The 20,631-nt window shown below is 43.9% G+C and overlaps 2 long non-coding RNA genes across 2 annotated transcripts; both read left to right on the plus strand.

The window, feature by feature from the left end:
* Positions 1-5,527: 5,527 nt before the first annotated feature.
* Positions 5,528-9,282, plus strand: LOC119001484 (uncharacterized). The gene is made up of 2 exons (XR_005069580.1): positions 5,528-5,601; positions 7,724-9,282. It is a non-coding gene; the product is annotated as an uncharacterized LOC119001484 (long non-coding RNA).
* A 5,641-nt stretch (positions 9,283-14,923) lies between these two features.
* LOC119001483 (uncharacterized) lies at positions 14,924-20,059 on the plus strand. Its single transcript, XR_005069579.1, has 2 exons — positions 14,924-15,060; positions 18,451-20,059. It is a non-coding gene; the product is annotated as an uncharacterized LOC119001483 (long non-coding RNA).
* Positions 20,060-20,631: the final 572 nt, after the last annotated feature.

Genomic DNA, 20,631 nt, shown 5'->3' on the forward strand with positions numbered 1-20,631 from the left:
ATCCAATTAGAAATGTGAATGTGCAAACCATTGTAGGGAAGCCTTACCCATGTTTGGGTGACTCCTGTGGGGGTGAAAAAGTGTGCAAATGAAGAACAGGAGGCAGGAAACTTTCACACACCCCTAACCCTTCCTGCCTGTTAGAACAGTCACAGCCCCTGGCCCAAATCAGCTGCAGAAATTCGTATCTACTCATAGCCTCAAAGAAAACCGTACTAGGAGTCTTCTTATCTGTTGGATGGTAATTAGAATTATTGCGCTTCTACTGTATATCTTTGCAAGAATCTTATAAATTAGGTGTAATTATCCCATTTAAGAAATAAAGAAATTAAGGCTCCGAGGAATTTAGGTAAATTGCCCAAGGTTGTTATACAGCTTCTAAATGGACAACAGGATTAAAACATTGATCTGTATCTTAACCCCAAAACCATGTTCCCTTTGTTCTTCAGGGATTATTTCTTTGGTTTGGGGATATAACACAAATCATTATTCAGATCTTTTTTTCTTTGCTGTTATCTTTTGATCTCATTTTTTTTTGGTCACTCATTTTATCCAAGAGCAAGAACATGGAATTCTTGGAATAATATTTGAAATTAAATGTTGTATTTTAAGATATTTCATTACTGGATTATCCATGGATTCGTTCTCCATACTGTCTCTTTCTTCCTTAACCTTATATATTTGACTGGTATGTTTATCAAATTATATATTTGATTATTAGAATCTTTTTAGGGGAATCTTGAACATGCTCAGTTGTGTGCAAGTGCTAGTTAAAATTGTTACAGACCTCTGTGGTCTCATAGCTTTGCAATAGAGGGAAGGAAGTAACTTTTGGGCTCATGAAAATGCACACTGTAAAGATTCTCTTAAAATTCTCTGCAAAATGTAGATAATTTCACAAGCAAGATAATTCATCAATACCATGGCAACATTAGGAATGGTTGTTAGCTTCACTATTTCAAGCTCACAGCAAATTACCCATCTTTAAATCACAGAGCCCATGGAAGGCCTTAGAAGACTCTAATGGTCTCCCTGTCACTCTTCAGTGCTGCTGAAGGAACTGAAGCTTCAAGTCTAGTCCTTCACCTCCCAGTTCTGATTCTTCCTTTTCTGTAGGTAATGAACATGTTGCCTCCAGTAGGTGTTTGTCCAACACTTTAATACCCCCTCGTTCCTGTGATGATGAGCAGATGTGTTGTGAAAATCCTTTATATGTAGGGCATCCTGTGAGATCTAGCACCAGACAACCTGTGGCCCAGGTCCTGGCACTTGTACATACATACGGTAGCATAAAGGGCAGGAGCTGCAACCCCACTGAAACACAGGGGATGGCCCTGTTCTTTAATATGGAAATGGTTCTGCTTTCCTCTCTTAGTAAGGATGGCTGATAACTGTCTTGCTTTTATTTCCAGAAATATACATTATATACATTTATCATAGTTTGTCTACAGGAAATACCGTTGAGTTGTAAAAGTAGTAACTATTTATTTTTTTCACTGGAGTTATAAAATGCATGCTCTAAAAACAGAAAGAAAAAAATCTGGAAGATGTTATCTCATCCACAAAAAGTGACTTTAGGATGAAGGCTTCTCCTGAAGGAATAAAGGGCTGCTGGACTTAGCAGTGATAGTCTGGTGATAGTCTGGAAGGTGATAGTCTCCACTGACTAGCCCTCACTTCCGTTAAACAGAGTTGTCATGTTAGACTCCTGCTTTCCCCAGAGATGGCGATTCCACCACGGGAAGAAATATGCAGAGTAAGTTATTGCAGGAAAGTTTTTGTGTGAAATCGTGATGCCTGCCAGAGACGTCATATGTTTTAGTTAACTTTCTTCCCCGGGAACTAGGAAAATTTCCCAAGCCCCAGACACATACAGCTGGAATGCTGTTCAGAAGCCAGCAGCATAAGGGCTGAACAGAGAGACGGAATTTTACACACTCCATTTGTTTCTGGAGATAAAGCCTCTATTCCTTCTTCCTCAAGGTGAAAGTCCAATTCACTCTGAAAATTGTAAAGCCTTAGTCCATTGGGAGGAAATGATTATGATTTCTGTCACTGCTATTACTGTTTATACCACCATAAATTTACCTAAGGAAGGTGATAGTCTCCACTGGATTCCTTTCAGAGCTCCCCAGGGAATAAAACCACACGGCTGACGGCGACTGGATGTTCTGTTCTGCCTTTTCCTCCTCAGCCCTGCGCAGCTGTAAGCCACCCACCACAATGCTGTTGATTGGCAACTCTGCATGCACTCTCAGGAGCTACAGTACTCTAATGTGCCCTTCAGAATTATCAAGGGGAATAAAATTATGCCCAATACAATCTGAGAGCAATTTTACCAGTGGTTTAGAGCACTTCTACAGGGATGTGCTGAAGTTAGCTGGCACCTTCCAGCTTTAAGAGCCGACTGTGAAATACTAAGGAACGGTGCAAGCCAGATGTTAAGACTTCAAAACTGGGCCATAGTGGGAGTATTTGTATCATAGGAATTGGCATCTACTAAAAACTAGCTTCCAAAATTTCCCCCCAGGAACTGTTTTATCAGCACGCTGTTGCTTCTACCTTTGGAACTGCACGATCTAATAAATATTCATTAGCTAGGACTCCTGCTGGACAATAGTTTCCTGATGAGTCTTGCATAAATTGAAAAGCCACTTATAATAGTTTCCAACCGCTGCTATACCAAAGCTGGTTGCTTAGAACAATCAAAACTGACTCACAGCACTGGAACCCAGTTCAACCGAGCATCCCTTGGTCAAATTCCAGGTGTTGGCAGGGCGGTGCTACCTCCAGGGGCCCCAGGAGAGGTTCTGTTCCTGCATCTTCTAGCTTCTGGCAGCTGCGGGCACTCCTTGGCTTGTGGCTGCATCACTTCAGTCTTCAAGGCCAGTATCTCCAAATTTCTCTCAGCTCTGTCTTCACATGGCCTTTTCCTGTGTGTGTGTGTGTGTGTGTGTGTGTGTGTGCGTGTGAAATCTTTCTCTTAAAAGAACACTTGTGACTGCATCCGTGGCCCACCCAGAAAATCCAGGATAATCTCATCCATCTCAAGATTTTTAACGTAAACTTATCTGTGAAGACTCCTTTCAAATAAGGTCACATTTAGCAGTTCCAGAGATTAGGACCCCTTGAGCCTCCCACAGTACCCCCCTCAGCACCCACTCAGGTACTTGGACTCGCTGCACTTGTGTAAAATCCTTAAAAAAACTAGTCTTCATGAAGAAGAGCAAACTCTTCATGACAAGAATAGCAGCAGCTCTTCTTTGCTACTTTGTATGTGTCAAGCAGAGTGCTCAGCATACAGTCATCTCGTTATTATTCCTTCCCTCATCAGGAAATGCATGCTCAAGTCCTTTTTTTTCCGAGCACCAGAATCTAAGTCAGTTCCTTATAATATGCATGACTTGCTTCTCTCCAACCTCCATAAAGCTACTTCAGGGGCTCCCATTTTATATAGCCTGTTTTTCCTATCCTAGTCGCATAGTTTCCAACCCTGCCCCTTGGCAACTCTCAGTGAGTTTATCCCTAACTTCAGTATGATTAAACAGACTATGGAGAGTTTATCTACTGGCCAAGAATGACTTCTCAGGTGTGCAGAGTCCTTGGCCAAGTGAGTAGAAGGCTCTGAGCCAAGATCAGTTTCTGGATGAAACTGAAACTGGCAACAGCATCTCTCAAGAGATGGTTTGGAGAGGGCCAAGAACCATGCCTGTGGGTGATAAGCCTGTAATTCTCTATCCTGTTGTCTTTGGATAGGAGTTCTATCCCGATCTGCCTGCACAGCTCACTGTTTCTTTTCTACAACTTGTACCAGAGGAAGGGAGGGAGACAGAAGCAGTGTTTGGTGATTGCCCACTCTGTGTCAGGCTCTGTGCTGGGAGCTTTGCTTATGGAGCTCAGGATGGCATAAAATCCAATAACAGTTTTCTGTATTATTCTTTACAACTCCAATTAATAAATTTCCAGAATTGCTTTAGATGTGATATAATAAATTGATTGGGTTTGAGTAGCACATTTATATTTCTGTTAAAATGAAATTTTCGGCTGTGAATAAAAGCTGGTTGAATGTGGCCTGTTATTGTAGTCAATGTTTTATGCAGGAATTTAGATCAGGTTTGCTTAGGTTTAGAAATGCTCTGTAGGCCCTGTGTGATGTTGTATAATAGCAGAAAACGGATTCCTAGAAATTGGACAAAGGCAATAGTAACAGGTCAAGAGCAGAGTTGAAGAAGGTGATTTCGGCTCCACTGTTCCAGCTGAAAGTTACCTAATCTCTAGTGTCTCAGTTCCTTTGCCCATAAAATGATGATAATACTTCCTATCTTCCAGAGTTTTTAGAAGGATTGAATTGAAAATGGATTAAGGCATGCTAAAGTACCTACCACATATGAACTACTCAGTAAGTAATAGCTGTTATTGTTAATATTAGTGGTTCCAAATGACCAAATACACTAACAGTTAGCTTCAGACAGAACACTGTCTTGCTCTAGTCATTTGAAAAATTCAAGTAGTGCCTTCCGTTTTTCCCTTTCCACAATGGCAATATGGATGTAACCTCTGGGAAGGGTTCCCTGACCTTGCCAGACCCCCATCCCTTTTCCTCCTGCAGAGCCCGTGCATGAACTCCACCACAGTTTGCTCGAACGGCCTTTGCACTGTTTACATGCTTAGTCTATACCTCAAGACCTTCATCTGCTGGAATCTTTACTAAATTAATACAATTCCTGGAACATGGAAGGGGCACTAATCATTCTCATTAAATGGAATTTGAATAAAGTTTCAGCTTTTTAAAATGGAACCAAAAGAGAACGGACTGAAAATGTATTCTAATCCAATCTCCTCTGTGGGAAAGGAGACTGATACCACTGCTGTGCTTTTTGGACACTCTTTCCTAAACCTTGTTCACGTTGGCTTTTGTTTGACTCTTGGGACAGAGAGAGGAGACGGTCAACTTTTCTGACTTTCAGTGCCTCCCACCCACCCCACACCTTGAAAGACTAATTACTGGCATACTGACTTTTGGTTTTTCTTTCCTCATTTGGTGACTCAGACTAGGGAGGATTTGGGGTTAATTTACTGGGGAGTACCTTTGGATATACTAGCAACACTATAAGCTAATATTTGAGAGCATTGAGTTAAGTCCCTTATATGTAAAATCGTATTTAATCCCTTCTGCAACTTCGTGAACTAGACATTATTATCACGTCTACTTTAAAGCTAAAGAAACCAAGGGACAGAGACTAAGTACATCAAGGTCATGGTAGGGCTGGGATTGAACTTGAGTCCACAAGACTTTAAAGTCTAACTTTTGAACCCCATGCTGTACTAGTTCTAGACTCACCTGTTTTCTTAAGTTGAATTAGAAAAATGATTCTGAGAAAGAGAAAGTAATTCAGCCTTTGCTAAATGCTGACTGAGCCTTGCCTTAGCTTGGGCTGCCATATCAAAATGCCATCACCGTGTGGCTTAAACAACAGATATTTATTTCTCACAGGTCTGGAGGCTGGGAAGTTCAAGATCAAGGTGCCAGCAAACTCATTTCCTACAGAGAACCCACTTCGTGGCCTCTCTGTGTGTTCACATGGTCCTTCCTCAGTGAATGTGTATGAAGAGGGAGAGAGAGATCTTTCTCTGTCTTCCTCTTCTTCTAAAGGCACTAACCCCAAAATGAGGGCCCCACCCTTATGACTTCATGTAAACCTAGTTGCTTACCAATGACGCTGTTTCCAAAGTACTCTCTCGTTGGAGATTAGGGATTCAATATATGAATTTGTGCTGGGACATAACATTCAGTCCATAACAAGTACTAACTAGTATCTTTGGAATGTGCTAGACTAAACCCTGGGGAAAAAAGAAAGGGGAAAAAAAAAGGAAATAGCATAGCAGAGCCTGGTTTAGGGGTGAGGCAAACCAGAGACCCAGGGCATAGCATTCAAGGAGTTACCTGCTTCGGGCATCTACCCTGCACTCAAATGGCCCCATCACTCCACGAACCTGTGTGCCTTGCTTGTCCCACCCCAGCTCTGTAGCAATGTCCTTTGCTCTTGGGAAACTCAGTGTCTATCAAAGGCCCAGCATCAGTATGGGTCAGATTAGGAGAGAGGAACTGCACAGTGATTTAAGCAGGGGATGTTTAATATAAAGAATTATTAGCTAGCAGTCTATTGTTTAGAAATCCACGAGGGCATGGAAGGAGAGACGATGACAAGTGAAGCCAAGGAGTTCTGACCTTCAGGATAAGAGTGAGGACTTTGTTTTTCCCTTTGGGCTGAGTGAGCATGACTTGCCCTATTTATTGGGCAACATTAGACTCTGCAGCATTTCCTTTCAGATCACCCCAGGCATTTGGGCTATTTAAAAAATCTAAATAACATCTCAGTCAAACTAACATTCTGGGAGAGAAATGTTTTAATCTGTCTTTTCCCAGAACGGCCTTTAGGTCTGAGAGGGAGTGCAAACAGGCTGGGTGATAGTCGATATATTTGGAGATTTATGGGAACCCAGAGGTTTTTGGCAAAGGTACACATAAATCTCAAGGAAGACTTAAACATAATTTCTCGTCACACAAACTGCACAGTAGAATTTGAATGCAGGTCAAAACACAACAGCTGTTTATCTTTCATTTAAACTACAACAACAGGATTGCTTAAACAAATTCCCTTCCTTTCTTGAACTTTCAAACTGTTTAATATTTGCATAATGATTAGTCTCTAGCTCCAGAGGAAATTCCCAAAGGAGAGACACAACACAGAAACATTTTAAACCCCAGCCCCATGGAAAAGAGCAAAGAGGGAGTGTGTCAAATCTTCGGTTTTGGAGCCTACTCCCCCCAGAGAATTCTGAATAATGGTGGTCATCCTGTTGAATATTAAACTGAGCCCTGGATAGCTGAGAGAACACAATCCCAAACATCTGGACACTGTATCCTAACTAGGCCAAAGGTACAGCTCCATTTAAGGAATACTCTCATGCCCCATATTAGGTGGATGTTGGTGTATGTTGACTATTTCAAGGCAGTTTTATTCTATGCTGTGAGAGAGGCTAAATCCTTATTCTTAGACCCTGGAATCCACCCCCACTTGCTCATCCAAGGAAAGCTCTAGGTTTTCCTTTTCATACAGAGTCTTCAACCAGATGCTCATTTACTGTGGCCTCAGGGCCCCCACCAAGCTTTTGGGTGGGGAAAGGACAGCAGGCTTGAAGCGCACCCTTGGGCTTTAGTATTTGACCTGCAACATCAAGGCATCTGGCTAGATCAACATTTTAGGACTATCTGAGGAACTTTAAAATAATACCCAACCCTGGAACCCACCCCAAGCTAATGAAATCAGGATGTTTGGCAGGTGGGGCCAGAACATTGGTATTTTAAAAAAGCATTCCCAAGAGATGCCAATGTACAGGGAGGTTTGAGAACCACTTGAAGCTTTAATATGCGATGTTATGAATAGCTCCGTGATAAACGTCCTATGGATACCCCTCGTGCATGTTTTAAACATTCTTTCTAATAGCAACTCTCATCGACAGTTAATTGTATGTGAACATGTATATGTGTCTGGTTGAAGACTAAACGATGTTACATGAAAATGAAGACAACTGTATCAGGGCTCAAAGATAAAGGGATGTTTACTTTAAAATTTCTAAAGTATTACATTGTTTTCCTAACCAAACACACTAATTAGGAAACATTCCCTTCCCACTCGCCCTTTTTTTTTTTTTTTTGCAGTTTGAGGCTTTGGACTGTTTTCAGAAGGCTGTTGAAGCTTGACCTCTGAACATGATAAAAGTGTGTATGTTATTTGGTCAGAGACGGGTTTCTCAAACAACTTCCTGTCTCTCTGCTCTGAAAGACTACTTCACAAAAGAAGCTGAAAGTTCTGTGTGGGTACGGGCACCCGCACCGGGGAGCGCCTAACATAAAGCGGTCATTCAATGTGTATTCAGTTTCCATGGTAACCATACCTCACGCCTCCGTCCTGAAATCCAGTACCAATGCATACTTCGTGGATCATGCTCATCAACCATGGCCATCATAAATATTCACCTAGTATTTCCCCTTCCTTAGGTGGTTATTAACATGTCAAAGATATTTGTGGAGAAAGTGAAAGTGATAAATTCTATCTGTATTTACTCTTATTTGAAAGCCTCATTTTATTTTTAGAGTACGCTGATAAAATCCCTTAATAAGAGGAAGGCTATTTTAGCACCAGTCTTCTGTTTCAAGCTAATAATCTCACATGAAAAAGTTTATTAATGTTTTGCTTGTGGAATAGACTAGCCAAAAGAAGGACTATGTGCCTAGTTTAATTCAGGAAAGGATGATCTAAATCACTGCTCTTAAAAGGTTGAATTGACACTTTCTCTACTAATAATGCTTGGAATTGTTTTTCTAATGGAAAGAGGTGGCAGAGATTCATTCCGGCCCTTACCTGCTCTCCCTGGCGATCAATAACCCATCCCGAAATTGTTTCATGGAGTTGGTACCTAGTCTGAATAGAATAGAGAGCAAAGCAAACTGGTCAACTTTTTCTTGAACAATAAATATTTTAGGCTCTGCTATTTAACTCTGGTGTTGTAACACGGAGGCAGCCATAGAAAATATATAGATGAGTGGATGTATCTATGTTCACAAAAAAACTTTATTTGAAAAAACAGTCAGTAAGATTTGGCTCACAGCCCATAGTTTGTCCACTCCTGGAATAGAACAAACCCAACAGGGCATCAGATCTGCTCTCAGGTTGCACTGGATGGGCGTAAGCCAGCACTGGGAATTTTAACTAAACCCAAAGGAGCCAATGGGTATTGGTATTCTATAGGATCAAACAGGTGCACCATGGTAGGAAAAGTCATGAGAAGGTGTTAATAAAAAAAGAGTGGTAATAGCAATGGCTAATGTTTATAGAGGACTTGCTATGTACCTTGTATTAAATACTTTACGGGTAATCTTTATAATCCATGAGTTTATAATCATATTAAAGTAAAATTTATTGGTGACTTTTAGAGGATGCTATGGCAGGAAGCAAATTATTATTTGGAAACTGGAAAATAAAGGTCAGCAAGCATTTAATGAGTGTTTTCAAAAGGAAAGCTGGATAGATGTTTGAGACGGTACTGAGATACCTGTCAGAGGGCCCATTGGAGGGTCCCACTGAGCACCTGGTGTCCTTTGCCATCGTCAGTTCAATCGCGTCCTCGTACTGGTCTTCCTTCCTTTCATCTTTCACTCCCCATATCCTGCTGTCTTGTTCTTTGGGATTCTCAAATAAATTCCTGTGTGCAAACTTCCATCTCAGGCTCTGCTCTGTAGGGGAACCCTGGCTGGGATAGCATTCCAGTTCCAATTCTCGAAGGAGAATCTAACCCCACTTGCACATAGATTTGGTTTTTTGGTTATGATTCCACTACTGGTCCAACCTCCTGTGAAGACTGTTTCTTCCGGAGGCGTAGGTGGGAGTTGCTAAAGTAGAGGAGGCAAAATGGGTGAACATGTCCACTCTGGAGCCTTGCTGCTAAGAGAGACCTGCTGACCCGCAGCAGCACTTGAGAGCTTGTTAGAAATGGGGAGTCTCAGGCCCCAGCCAGAACTACTGAATGCAAATCTGATTTTTAACAAGATTCCCCTGGTGATCTGCATGCACATTAACGTAAGGAAAAACTGTACTCTAAAGGGAGTGATGGTCATCCAGCTCCGGGATATTTTTATAAAAGAAAACATGTAGAGCTTCTGGTCAAGATGGATGCATAAGTAGACATGCCTCACCTCATTGCATAACCATAAGAAGGAACACAACTAACTTAAAAATGAAAACAGGCAGAACCGCCAGAAAATCACCCAGGAAAATACCCAGAACTGTACAAAAGTCCAACAACCAAGGATTTAAAGAAGCTGTACTCATCCAGACAGAGAGGAGGGACAGAGACGGGGAGTCGGGGTGGAGAGGGCTCATTGTGGGAGAGGCTAGCCGGGGACAAAGGGGTGGCAAGGTGGCAGCAGTGATGGCGGCCGTGGCAGAATGGGCAGCCCCACATTCACTTGTGGTGGGTAAAAATCAGGAGGACACCTTGTGAGCAAGCGATCCCAACCCCAGGTCAGATGGTGCAGCTCAGGGCTCCAGCATCGGAAAAAGAAAGCCTTGTAATTTCTGGCTATAGACCCAGTGGAGGTTGGGGCAGCAGAAGACACTGTCAGAGAGCCCAGAACCTATGCAAACCCACTCACCCTGGGAACCACAACAGCAGCTAAAGGGGCTCCAGTCAGACATGGGAAGTAGGTGAAGTGACTGGTAATGAGGCAAGGGACAGGAAAACTCCCAGAACTCCGTCCTCAGCTAGCTGACTAGCTGAGGCATTGTCCCTTCTTCAATACCCCCCTCCATGGAGCCACATTTGCCCCACCCTGGTGAATACCCAAGGCTGTGCCCCATATGACTTAACAGGAGCACTAAAACAGCTCTACTTAGTACACAGACACAGGGAGGCTGCCAAAGTCAGAAGACAAATAAATATGGCCCCAGTGGAGAAACAGAACAGAACCCCAGAAGAAAAGTAAGTGATGCGGCGGCAGTCAACCTATCAGATGCAGAGTTTAAAACACTGGTGGTCAGAATGAGCAAAGATCTTATCGAATATGGCAAAAGCATAAGGGAAGAAATGAAGGCTCTACCAAAGGAAATAAAGACAAACCCACAGGAAACCAACAGTGAAGGGAGGGAAGCTGGGATTCAAATCAATGATTTGGAACATAAGGAAGAAATAAACATGGAACCAGAACAAAATGAAGAAACAAAAATTAAAAAAAAAATGAGGACAGTTTAGAAGACTCTTGGACATTTCCGAAAAGGCCAACCTCCAAATCATAGGGATGTTAGAAGGAGAAGAAGAGCAAGGAATTAAAAACTTATTTGAAAAAATAATGAAAGAAAATTTCCTCGTTTGGCAAAGGAAATAGACACATAAGTCCAGGAAGCACAAAGAGTCCCAAACAAGTTGGACCCAAAGAGGTTCACATCAAGACACATCATAATTAAAATGTCAAAGATTAAAGTAAAGAGAGAATCTTAAAAGCAGCAAGAGAAAGGCAGAGTTACTACAAAGAAGTCCCCATAAAGCTATCAGTTGATTTCTCAACAGAAACTTTGCAGGCCAGAATGAACTGGCAAGAATTACTCAAAGTGATGAAAAGCAGGGACCTATATCCAAGATTACTCTAGCAAGCAAAACTATCATTTACAATGGAAGGGCAAATAAAGTGCTTCCCACACAAGGTAAAAGCGAAGGGAGTTCATCATCACCAAGCCATTATTATATGAAATATTAAGGGGACTTATTTAGGAAAAAGATTAAAACTGTGAACATTAAAATGACAACAAACTCACAACTATCAACAACCAAATCTTAAAAACAAAAACGAACTACAGGAACAATTAGAACAGGAAGAGAATCATAGATATGGAGATCACTTGGAGGGTTATCAGCTGGGGAGGGGGAAGGGGAAGAATGGGGGGGAAGGTACAGGGATTTAGAAGCATAATTGGTAGGTGCAGAATAGACAGGGGGAAGTTAAGAACAGTATAGACAATGGAAAAGCCAAAGAACTTACATGCATAACCCATGAATGTGAACTAAGGGTGGGGATTGCTGGAAGGAAGAGGGAAACCAGGCTAAGAGGGACAAAATGGGGAAATTGGGAAAACTGTAGTAGCATAATAACCGAATATACTTAAAAAAAGATGTTGAATGCAAAGGTGAAAGGGACGCTCGTGTGCTTTCCTAGGAGGGTGGGGAGCACATGCTGTTGTTTGGGTGGTTGGTCCAGCACAAGAGGAATTGAAATGTGAAACCACTGTAAATCCTTACTAGGAGAAACACCCTGTACCTAGCTTTTTTTTCCTTTTCTGAATAGGTTTATTACACATAGAGGGGAGGGGCTCAGTCCTTCTTGGCAGCTGCCTTCCTCATGGCTGCAAGGACATTACTCAGTTCCTCTCTCTTCCTCTTGTCATGGATACGTGTGTCCCCATCCTTTTCTTGATGAACTTCAGGGACCTCTTGTCCTTAGAGACCTTGAGCAGCTCCATGGTGCACCTCTCACGGGGTCAAAGCCACATACATACCTTGAAGATCACATCCCACATGAACTTGGTGTGCTTGGCACAGCAGCTGCTGTACCTGGGCTTGCTCACATTCTTGGTCACCTTGCGGCTTTTGTTGAGGCCAGGGCCATGACCTGGTGCTGTTCCTCAATGGCCATGGCAGAAGGACTGACACCTGTGCCTAGCTTATTATACCCCGCACCACAAACCTCAGAAAATGTCCAAGTGAGAAGATGAATCAGCCCCCCAAATCAACAGAAAACAATATCTACATGTCATTGTAGACACAAGAGCAGGTTCTTTTTTTTAAATTTTTACTTATTTATCTTTAGAGGGGAAGGGAAGGAGAGAGGGAGAGAAATATCAGTGTATAGTTGCCTCTGCCAGGGACACACAATGTATCATGAGTCCCCTGCTGGGAACTGGCCTCCAACCCAGGCATGTGCCCTGACTGGGAATCGAACTGCGATCCTCTGGTTCGCAGGCCCACGCTCAATCCACTGAGCTACACCAGCCAGGGCTACAAGAGCAGGTTCTTGTTGAGCAACCATTAAATATGGAATCCAAAGTTTGTGTTAGGAGTGGGCTATGTGCATTCATGAGGTGGGCAGAGCCAGTCTTGGCAACCCACCGTTTCCCTCTAGACACTCTGGGCTTTGTCATTTGACCCCAGATTTCTTACATTGTTCCCCTTCAGTTCACCACTCCTTCCATATAAAAACTCTCAGTTGTAGGCATGCTGTCCTGGTAAATGTTTAACAACTCCCAGGAAAAATAAATAAACCTCTGATTTCTAGCATTTGTTCTTTCTATAATATAAGTACTCCCCCCATGGCTGGCAGTAAGCCGCTACGTGCCATTATTGAGCACAGAGTTGAGGGGTGGTCTGATCTAGCTCCAGCAGACCACTGGGACCACGTGGGAGAAAGGGCAAAAAGGAAAGTAAAGGTTCAAAAGGACACCGTAGAGTGGCTTAAAGCCTTCCCTGAAGTGAGAGAAGAAAAATTAAATGAATGAAGATCCATAATGCTTCCTTTAACTTTAGTTACTGTGAGTCAGAAGTACAGCTGTCTACTTCAAGTCCAAGGGTTTGGTTGCCTTGTCTCCTTGGCTCTATGCTGAAGATTTGGTCATCTTGCCCAATCGGTGTCTTAGCTTTGACTTTATTCAGAACTTTATGTTGTAGCTTTAAAACAATCAGGAAGTCAGCAGGAGAAAAAGTTGTAGGACAGCCAGAGTCACCTGTGCTTTGTATTTACTGAAGCGTCTTCCATAAACAGTATCTAGGCTCTGGAATGCTCACACCCACCCTTCACGGACACACCACACCCCGTTCTCCCCTGCCTGAGTGTAGCGTAATGACTCCCACTCAGCTTCTTAGGTACACACACCCTGCCTCTCTGGCCAGAGTTCAAGCCCTCACCTGGTTTCCTTGGACCTCATCCAAGAGCTACATACCTGACTTTTCTGGGAGATCTCCAACTGGCACATAACTTTCTTCCCTTGGGGACAGCAGCCGGTAATGCATATCTAACTTGGGGCAGGCACTGGCAGGCAGCTTAGACCTGTCCGCCTGCCCACAAGCATGACTTTGGGGCCTCGGTGCTGGTTCTCCAAAGGCCTGAACCAGGAACCCCATCTTTTCTGGATCCTGCCTAAGCTGCAAACCATTGATTTCTGTTTGCTGCAGCTCTGGGTCAGCCAAACCACTTTCTGTTGACCTTTATCGACAAATCACAGTCCTGTATTTCCCATAACTTCTCTGGTTGCTCACCTTTTGGTTTTTTCCTGGAAAGCATCCAGTGCTAGGAATGCAGCTCCCCACAGACAGCCCAAATTAATGCGGCCCAAATTAATGCGGCTTAACCTGCATGGAAAGTGACTTCTTGTTAATTCATCTTTGGCGTCTAATCTCATCGACGGTGACTTTCAGGAAAGTGACGTTTCTACTAACAGGTTAACAGTGTCTACTTCTACAGTTCTGATATCTGTTCAGAATGTAACAGCTTGTTTAATCCTCTTCCCAGATGAATGGGTCATCATCTTTAGATTTATGATTTGGCTTTTATTTCTTCTAAAATAGAAACAGAAGTAGTGGAAGTTCCCTTATCTTTAACTCTCAGAGCTGCAGCCTCTTATCTGAGGATTCCTTCTTTTCTAGCCACCCAAGGCAGCCACCAGTGGGGTTTATTACTTTTAATTCTCATTCTCTCTCCAGAATGTTCTCTCCTCGGAGCACATAAACACATCGCTTTCTCACAAAGTCAAGGCCAGCTGACATGAATGAGGACAGTCTACACTGACAGAAGCACTCCAGGTGGTTTAGCTAACTCACCACAGCTTTTGTGTCTTCTTCCTAGGTTGCCCAAGGCACTGGGGCCTGGCCAGTGTGTCTTTCCTGCCAGCTGGGGACCTCACCCTCCCTTTGAGTGTTCCATTCAGAGTGAAGGCCAGAGGTCTCTAGGCTAAAAAATGCCTTTAATTCAAGCCCAAGTTATGCAGGAAGAAGTCCCAGCTTCTGCTGTCAGGCCTCGGTCAGAGAGGCTGACCAAGCTGGAGCATCCTTGACCTTTCTTCTCTCTCCCAGATGTCCAGTGAACTTATGTCCAATTTTTCCCTCTAACCCTCCACAGAGGGTTTCCTCCTGCGAGGCCTCTGGTGCAGTGGGAAGGCTGCCATTAGGAACACAAAAATGGAAGTGCCTGAGGGGAGAGATTCTTCCTAAATTCTGGTTGTCAGAGAGATAAACATCATCAAATGGCTCTGAAAGAGAAGATGAAAGAGATTAACATTCTAAGCAGTTGGGAGATTAAACTGTCTAAGCGATGAGGCTCAAGATGAGGCAGGAGCTGTAGCAGAAATGATCCTGCAGTGGAATTGCTAGCATTATGAGCAAGGGTTGCCGGGACCTCATCAGAGACGGCCAACTTGAATGGACACTAATGAGTCGATGACTCAAATCCAGGAACGGGTAAGACCATAGCAACCAAAGTCACATGGAGGTGGCATGCTATGTAATTGTAGTATCCCCTAGGGACAGGCATTGGGCTGCGGGCAGTGGGCTGACGCCTTCCCGGCGAGCAGATGATCAGCTATTCAACTAAAATCTGGACTGTGAATATGCCGAGAAGAATTCTCAGTGCATGCGCTCAAATATGTTAGCTCTCCTTATCTTTTATTAAAGTCCTTCTTTGGATGGAGGACTCAACTAGAGGTGGACAGAAAACGTATAAGATCAGGTTTCCCGGAGCCTTGTAGGTACTTAGAGAATGGTTTGTTGGTTACAATGTAATAGGGCTCATCCCCTGCCATGGGGGGTTCTGGTGACAGTCTTTAACGAGTGAGGGATAGTGACAAATGTTCAGAATGGCCCATAATCACAGGTGGGCCGCCCCCTCTGCTGGGACAGGGCTTCATCTGATTATTCCACAATGGTTAAGTTTTGGGTGTTCCCTTGCTCTGAGAAGGGATAAGACATTGCTCTGTGCATTAACATAAGCCTTGAAATAAGCTGAGGGTGTCAGATGTGGGTATTAAGGCATATCTTGAAATCAGGAAAGTAGCCTTTCTCTCACCCTCCTCACTTCCAAAAATATCCTTCCCAGATATTCTCTATTGTTTTGCTGAATACAGTTAGGTCTTACTCAGTTTGCCTTATAAGGAATTTCAGGGTTTCAAGAGCTCTCGCCATTGGGAGTTTTTCCTACTGTTCTGTGTGAATTGCCTTCTGCTTAATTTTAGTTCATTATGTCTGTAAAGTCAGGGAAGGCTTTATGGAGCAAAAGGTCCATTCGTCGTGGGAAGTATGAGTCATTCCAAGAACAGTGAGTTGGGCTGGAAGGCCAAGGCTGCTGCAGAGGGCCAGGAAGCTGGGGGTGGGTGGGTTATTGAGAACAGCATCAAAGCAGTCTCTCATATCTCTCTATTACTCCCACTAGGGGGTGCCCAGCATCCCAGAGTAATCGCTATTACTAGGAAGTTGAGGTTTGAGGGGGCTGACTAATAAGAGGGTATGGACTGACTCATGTTTCCTGCATTGAAGCCCTGATTTGAGAAGAGAGCTGGAGTGGGTGGAGGGGAGAAGGGGAGTGGGAGGGGTTTCAATTCAGTTAGTACACAAATGCCTCTTAAGCATGCGGGGATTCTCAATCCATGAAAACCACTGGTCCTGAAGTCAGTGACTAGAAGAATTGCAGACCAGAAATGTCTCCCTGGACCCAGCAGAGATGAAGGCATATTTCACCCCCGGCGATCAAGAAGTTGTGGGGATAAGAAGCGAGCACGGTTGAGGGGTTGGAGGTCAGGGATGCAGTAAAGATCCAGGACGTGGTGAGATTCTGAAACTGAGTGGGTACGAGGTGTGGATAAAGATCAGGGAGGACTGAAGGTATTTCGAGGGTCTCCAAACATCTAGTCCTTCAAAATGGCTGCAGCAAAATTTCCAGTTATGAATGGTTTTATGGAAAGAACATGGTACTTGCACCTTGAGAGGCAAAAGCTCAAATTTCAGCTCAAACACACAGTAGCCATGTGACCTTGGGAATTGAGTCAAGTCATTCGACTTCTTTGATTCTCAAGGCTCTCGTCTTCAAAATGAGACTAATGGCAGGAGGGTTATTTGAGATTTTCAAAGAAACATATAAAGCACTAAATAATGTCTTCTCCTTTTCCTTTTTCCATACTTGTAAATGACTGAGAGCAAAGCAAGGAAACGAATCTGCTACTGTGATTCTTGCACCCCAAGACCTCAGACACCAGGACTGCAGCCCCTGGGCAAGAAGGACCTCTCTGGTGTCCAGGGTTTTCTGCACTGCCGAGCTCAATGAGAGTGCAGGACATGCTGGAGAAGTCCTGGCCCTTCTGACCCTTTGGACTTTGCAGGCTTCGGGGCCATAATTTAGAAACCAGTCCCCAACTAAATTTTTAGAGGCCACCATCTGGTCCTGAGCCTTTCAGTCTTGGAGAATTCACTCGTTTTGCCCAAAGTCAGAGTGCCAGCACCTACCCTGGCATTCAGGTGCAGAGCTCTCTGGTATCACCAGTTGACCCATGCTTATGTGACAATGACTGACGATTCTTTGCAGCACAGCCTTCCAAAGTATGAGGTATGGACAACCTGCACCAACATCAGCAGGTGGGATTGATAAAAATGCAGATTTCTGGCTCTTTTGATGCACCTGTGCAATCAGACTCACTGACGTTTAAATGCAGCGGCTTGCAGACTTACCGGCCCCGGGATCCACTTTTATGTGGAAATATAATGCCTTAATCTTCCAGGGTACTCTCTAGTGGGGGAAAGTTGGGGCCCTTGTACAGAGTCCTGGTGCTTCAGGAATCATACCTTACAGGTGTTTCTGACCGTGCCTATTTATAGAGCCAACTCTGTCCCTAGTTACTTCCCCTGGAATTTCTTAAATGTTGTTAGAACCATCACTGTGAATGTCACAGGAGACCATTTCTGTGGACACCTGATGAGACTGTGATTTGGAAAGGTCAGTTCAATTCACTCTTGAGCACAATAATTGCCTGGCCTTCTGTCAAGGCTGTGGGGGAAGGGGGAGTTTTGGTTCTTGTTGCTGGGGATTGGAGAGCCTGGGATAAAAGCTGATCACCAGCTGCCACTTCCTTTGCGCAGACTAGCCACCTGCTGCCAGGTTAGCAGCGCTCCGACCGGGTTGGGGCAAAGATCACCTCTTCTCCTAAAGATGTGAACTCTGATCTCAGTCTAGAGAGAGGTGGGCTCTGGACACGAACAGACTCCACAAGCCTTCCCCACAAAACAGGGCCTACCCCAGCTGGCTTTTCAGAAGGAACGTGTGGCTGTGGAACACTCTCTGGAGAGACAAACCTTTTCAGACCCAGAGAAACAGTAGTGGCAGCAGCTTCCGAATTAAGCTTTGACTGGCTTACTCCTATAGCCCTTGGAGTCAGAGGTTCGCCTTGGCTTCTGGCAGGAGGGGGGGTGTCTCTGCACTGTAGAACTGCATGGGGGGTCCAGGGCATACTGGAGGTGGCAGAGGGATTTTGCAATAAAGACCCGTGTTAGCTTCGAAATATCCACAACTGAGCATAAAAATGCTACCGAGAAGACAGTTGTTGCTACCTGAACTCTTTTCTGTGGGAGATAAATACTAACAAAATAAAACAAAGCAGGTCATTATTGTGCAGCAAATGTCACCGTTCTCCCTGGCAAGCTGGCTGACTCCAATAGGCCGAGGGTGGGGCCCTGTGGAGTTGGCTTCATCCTCTTCTCTTCAACCGGGTCTGTGACCTTGAATAGGGTATCAGTAGTAAAGAACTCCCCCTCATGAAGCATCATTTTTATCCCTCTCAATCTGTTCTTTTCCTTTTTGTTTTCTAGGAGCAAGAGGATTCATCTGACTACTGGAGGTAGCTCCCTTCCCTAATTTATCGTTCCATTCTAAGGCTTCCCACCTTCTGGGCTCAGCATGAGCAGACAGGAGCACTGGAGGATGCAACCACCACGGAGATTCAAGTTCACAGACACAGACCTGCCCCTTCACTGGGCGCTGAGGCAGAGAAAAATCCCAACCTCTTTCTTGTCATCATCTGGTTTTGCTGAACCTGGACAGGAAATGAATTCCAAAGGCAGGAAATGACCCAGAGACCATAACAACATGTGAAAAGCCAACCCGGTGCTTCCGTCACTTTGTTTCGAACTATTCTAATCTGTGTCCCAGGAAGCCTAACCCATTGCCAGATGGAGATTTGTTTTCAGCCTCCTCTTGGCATCTGCCACTCCCGGCTGGTGACATTTGCACGTTTCAGAAGGCAAACCTGTCCCGACATCTTCAAACTTCCGGAGAGGGGCAGCCCCAGGAAAGTCCTTGGGTCTCTGGCTGACAGCACCAACCATCTGACACACTTCATCTGCAGCTGAACTGCTGCTGGCCTCCAGCCTAGGACACAAGCACACCGTGTCTGTTCTTGCCGATTTGCAGAATCTGAGATCAAAATGCCCCACGTTGCCAGAAAAGGCTGGCTCCCTGCTTCCTAATCCCTTCGCACCAGGCTTTCCTAAAGAAACCCAGTGAGTCAGGAAGGAAGAAAACGTGTCTCAGGGAGATCTGGGGGTGGCCTGGTTCCTCTTCTTGCTTCTGAAAATTTCCTCCTGTTTTAAAGTGTGGGTAATGGTTACAGATTGGGTTGTGCTCTTTCTCTGTTTTTTTTTTTTCCTCTGTCAGCTCTCCCTTTGAGAGACTCTTCATTTACCACTCATGAAACTCACTCTGCAAAAGCAGGAGGCTCTCTGTTGAGGAATTAGTCACTGCTACAAAGAAGTTTTGTCTTAACTTTTATCCCCAGGGGCAAGGCAAGAAAAAATTCCCATTTCTACTCCCAGAAAGAACCATCATTCAGTGGCTTTGTTCTGGCCCAGGGGCCTGTACTTTTCCTAGGCTTTTAATTTTTACTGAACACCACCCATCTGCCCTCCCACCGAAGGCTGTGTGCCAGTTGGATCTAAACACAGCGAGGTGGCTTCTGGGATACTACTCCAAACAGGTATCCTGTTAACCCGCCTCGGGTCATTGGAAAGAAGAAAGTAGCTATAGCTGAATGAATAATATGCCTAACTCTTTCAACACTTTCAAATGTTAAACAGATTAAAGTATAAAGAATCCAATATATTTGTTGACATCTGGTTTGCAGAAAAGCTCCAGCCAGAAAGAAATGGGAAGTTCAATGTCAGGCTGGGGAAATGGGAACAGCAGTGGAGGGCACTGCTGTCCTGTGTCCTGGCATCAGACCTGTTCCTGAGTGCAAAACTGCTCTCTGCTGCTGTCTGAAATTGGGCTCTGTTTATTAGGAAAGAGGTTTTTAAAAGTACTGGATGTACTCATAAGCTTGGATTTATCCATGGAAAGGGAATATAGTCTCCATTACAAGACAGTAGGTTAATATTGGAGGCAGGTTGTATCAGCTGTATGTAGCGGGTAGTAATTGGAAAATAGAAGAAGCTAGGAATATTCATAAAAAGGGAGGAGGGGAGAGAGAGCAGAAAGGAGACTTTTTTGTTACTGGAAAGAGACAATCTTGCAGGGGTGTAATAGATAATACGAGTCTGTTTCTCTCTCCGCTTTGCTCTGTCTATGGAAAATGAGCCAGGAAAAAGCTAGAAAACAGGAGACAGAGGGAGGCCATCTTTCCAACTGTTGACATGAGCCAAACAGGATAAATAGTTTATCATTTGATGATGATGACAACAATAATGATGAAGAGAAGGTATTGACCCAGATGAAAAAATAAAAGGTTTTTAATTTCAAGCTATGCTTACAACTCCTATCAGATCCACTTACATTATCCAAGGGACTTTTGGCTACAATGACAGGAATTTAGGGTAAGTGAAATAATACAATTAAATAGAAAAATCAGGATTAGCTTAAGATACAATTGTGAATGGTTAAAAATTAGTGAGAAAGGTACAAAATTCTATTATTGTACTGTTCTCAGTCCTGATCTAATTGTTTAAAAACTATTCTTATTTAAGTGTACAACAGAGTCCTGGCTGGTGTAGCCCAGT

Source organism: Sturnira hondurensis, unplaced genomic scaffold, assembly GCF_014824575.4.
Source record: "Sturnira hondurensis isolate 20B ecotype Veracruz unplaced genomic scaffold, ASM1482457v3 Scaffold0016663, whole genome shotgun sequence".
NCBI classification, from domain to species: domain Eukaryota; kingdom Metazoa; phylum Chordata; class Mammalia; order Chiroptera; family Phyllostomidae; genus Sturnira; species Sturnira hondurensis.